Consider the following 4,336-nt stretch of genomic DNA (forward strand, 5'->3'; position numbering starts at 1 on the left):
TTCCAATTTGCCTTGATTCATGGATCTGACATTCCAGGTTCCTATGCAATATTGCTCTTTACAGCATCAGACCTTGCTTCTATCACCAGTCACATCCACAGCTGGGTGTTGTTTTTGCTTTGGCTCCATCCCTTCATTCTTTCTGGAGTTATTTCTCCACTGATCTCAGTAGCATATTGGGTACCTTCTGACCTGGGGAGTTACTCTTTTAGTATCCTATCATTTTGCCTTTTCATACTGTTCATGGGGTTCTCAAGGCAAGAATACTGAAGTGGTTTGCCATTCCCTTCTCCAGTGGACCACATTCTGTTAGATCTCTCCACCATGACTCGCCTGTCTTGGGTTGTCCCACCAGCATGGCTTAGTTTCATTGAGTTAGACAAGGCTGTGGTCCTAGTGTGATTAGGTTGACTAGTTTTCTGTGAGTATGGTTTCAGTGTGTTTGTCCTCTGATGCCCTCTTGCAACACCTACCGTCTTACTTAGGTTTCTCTTACCTTGGGCGTGGGATATCTCTTCACGGCTGGTCCAGCAAAGCGAAGCCAATGCTCCTTACCTTGGACGAGAGGTATCTCTTCGCCGCCCTTCCTGACCTTCAGCATGGGATAGCTATGAACCTATTTTTACAGTTTTTGTCTCCTTGAGAAATTCATTTTTCAATGAATTGAATGGGTAAGAGTCAGGGGAACTCTGCTTCTAGCCTCCAGTCCTTGGTAGAATAGCAATTAGGATTTCTGGTTTTCACCCAGGCTGCTCTGGTCTAGTTCCTGGGCGGAGGACTAACATCTTGTTTCAAGTCAGTGCTCACTGCTGCCTTTCTGAGCTCACAGGCATGCATTTATATAAGCACTCAGGAGAGGAACTGCTAGGTCAGACCTAGATCTGGATTGCTGTCTGATATACATAATGCTTATTTCAATTTACTGTGCAAATAGGGTACTGTGTACAGTATCCACGCACTGTTGATTTACAGACCTGGTACAGAAATCTTTTTTTTTTTTTTTAGATTCTTTGACTCTGCTACATGGCCATAAGATATAGTGCACAATTCTTCTCTGCTGAACACAGTATATCCACAGTGTCTGCAACTCCCAAGCCTTCTACCTTCTCTAATGAGGCTTGCTGGATACACTGCTGCTATGTTAGCCCGAATATTATGTAATGGACGATGCAGTTTCATTCTTATATTCCATTCCACTCTCCCTCACAATATTCTCTACCCCTGTGTCTCTGTCTTTCTTTCTGTCATTCACCTACATATAGTGCACAGTCACCCTCAACTACAACAAAAAAATGTTGTCGGCTTTTCCAATAAACAACAATATTGGTGCCATTAAGCCGTGGATTATTGCAGACCACCCCCCCCCCATCCCCCAGTGGTGCACCTTCAGGGGAATTCAGGGTGAAAGAAAACAGAATACTGGCCTTACATAGTTAAGGTGCATATCTAATGAATATTTCAGTGTGTCTAGATTCTTGTATCTTCGCACACATGAGAAAGCATGAAAATCACTAACTAGATATCTGGTTTTTTTGTGATTAGCAGTTATCTTTGATGTTTGATTAATTATTTTTGAGCAAAAACTCGTATATTATCCTGACTTCTTACCTCTTCCGAACAGTTCCTCAGAGCTATTTGGGAGACTGTCTCCTGGGCTATATTTCTCAGTAAAGTCCATAAAACATGTAACTGTTAGGTTGTGCATTTTTCTTCAGTCAGCAATACTCTATTTACATACACTTTAGGTTGATGCTCTTGAGAGTAGGTTTTCCAAGTATCTTTAGTCCTGAAGCTCCTGGCTCTCTCTCACTCTAAATTACTTTTTCCACCTTAACCACTCTCCCATCCCCAGCATACTCAGATGATCCCTGGGGGTAATATGAGGGACATGACATAACTCTGGACGTAATATGAGTGCAAGGAACATGACATTTGGGAAGACACTTAAGTTAGACTCCTACAGTCAATATTTACAAGCTGATGAGAAGTTATTTAAAATCTCAATTTCCCCCCAGAAATAAAATGTGGATTAATACTACTTACCTTCTTTTTTTTTTTTTTGGAAAAATACTTGAGTGCTTAAAAACTATCCCAGGGACTATTCTAGGTGAATAAAACCAGTAAGATATCTTGCAGGTACCAGGATTAAGTAAGACAATGATTGTAAGATGCTTAGAATAGCTGCAGACCTAGAAAATGTGCTTGGCAAAAAATTTTTTTAAACTTAACAGATATTTATCGAATATCTACAGTGTTCTAGTCCGTGGTGTACCGAGTGGGGATACAGTACTGAGAAAGACAGAGGAAATAGATCCTGAAAATAAATAAGCAAAATAAATGAGTCAGTTTCAGTTCGTGATATGTGCATATGATTCACATAAATCAGTAAGAGTAAATGAAAGTACTATTGAGATCAGAAGTGAAATTTTATTCAGAAACTTGAACCAAGCCAGCCTACTGAACAGTAATGCTAAGAGTAAAAAGAGAATCAAAAAGTACTTCCAGGAGTAAAAGGAGAACTAAGGAAATCAACACGTGGTGATCAGAACCAGTCCGGATACATCAGAGAGAGAGAGCTGACCTAGAAGCAAACAGTGTGTGGTAAAATCAACAGTAAGCAGGAAGTTCCCATTATATATCTCACTTCCCATAAATCTCATATATATGGGAAGAGGGTTGAGATGGGGATGTGAAAGAGGGATATCACAAAGCCTTCATGATACTTGGGCTTCTGATTACTTAATCCATAACCAATTATATTTGTGACTATTTTCAGTCAAATCATCTTTGAGTCTTCCAAACTCACTTCCATCCAAGAAATCCCTATTCCATTCTTTGGCTGTGATGACCTTGGATCACAGACTCTCAAGGTTAGCAGAAAGCACAACCATCATATCACTTAACCACATCCTTAGAGTAGGACTTCTTATTGCCAAATTCAGACTTAAATTGAAGAAAGTAGGGAAAACCACTAGATCATTCAGGTATGACCTAATTCAAATTCCTTATGATTATACAGTAGAAGTGAAAAATAGATTTAAGGGACTAGATCTGATAGAGTGCCTGATGAACTATGGATGGAGGTTCACGACATTGTACAGGAGACAGGGATGAAGACCATTTCCATGGAAAAGAAATGCAGAAAAGCAAAATGGCTGTCTGGGAAGGCCTTAAAAATAGCTGTGAAAAGAAGAGAAGCGAAAAGCAAAGGAGAAAAGGAAAGATATAAGCATCTGAATGCAGAGTTCCAAAGAATAGCAAGGAGAGATAAGAAAGCCTTCTTCAGGGATCAATGCAAAGAAATAGAGGAAAACAACAGAATGGGAAAGACTAGAGATCTCTTCAGGAAAATTAGAGATACCAAGGGAACATTTCATGCAAAGATGAACTTGATAAAGGACAGGAATGGTATGGACCTAATAGAGGCAGAAGATATTAAGAAAAGATGGCAAGAATACACAGAAGAATTGTAGAAAAAAAAGATCTTCATGACCCAGATAATCATGATGGTGTGATCACTGACCTAGAGGCAGACATCCTGGAATGTGAAGTCAAGTGGGTCTTAGGAAGCATCACTATGAACAAAGCTAGTGGAGGCGATGGAATTCCAGTTGGGCTATTTCAAATCCTGGAGGATGATGCTGTGAAAGTGCTGCACTCAATATGCCAGCAAATTTGGAAAATTCAGCAGTGGCCACAGGACTGGAAAAGGTCAGTTTTCATTCCAATCCCAAAGAAACGCAATGCCAAAGAATGCTCAAACTACTTCACAATTGCTCTCATCTCACACGCTAGTAAAGTAATGCTCAAAATTCTCCAAGCCAGGCTTCAGCAATATGTGAACCATGAACTTCCACAGTTTCAAGCTGATTTGAGAAAAGGCAGAGAAATCAGAGATCAAATTGCCAACATCTGCTGGATCATCAAAAAAGCAAGAGAGTTCCAGAAAAACATCGATTTCTGCTTTATTGACTATGCCAAAGCCTTTGACTGTGTGGATCACAATAAACTGTGGAAAATTCTGAAAGATATAGGAATATCAGACCACCTGACCTGCCTCTTGAGAAACCTATATGCAGGTCAGGAAGCAACAGTTAGAACTGGACATGGAACAACAGACTGGTTCCAAATAGGAAAAGGAGTACGTCAAGGCTGTATATTGTCACCCTGCTTATTTAACTTCTATGTGGAGTACATCATGAGAAACGCTGGACTGGAAGAAGCATAACCTGAAATCAAGATTGCCGGGAGAAATCTCAATAACCTCAGATATGCAGATGACACCACCCTTATGGCAGAAAGTGAAGAGGAACTAAAAAGCCTCTTGATGAAAGTG

Source organism: Bison bison, unplaced genomic scaffold, assembly GCF_000754665.1.
Source record: "Bison bison bison isolate TAMUID 2011002044 unplaced genomic scaffold, Bison_UMD1.0 scf7180017864240, whole genome shotgun sequence".
Taxonomy (NCBI): domain Eukaryota; kingdom Metazoa; phylum Chordata; class Mammalia; order Artiodactyla; family Bovidae; genus Bison; species Bison bison.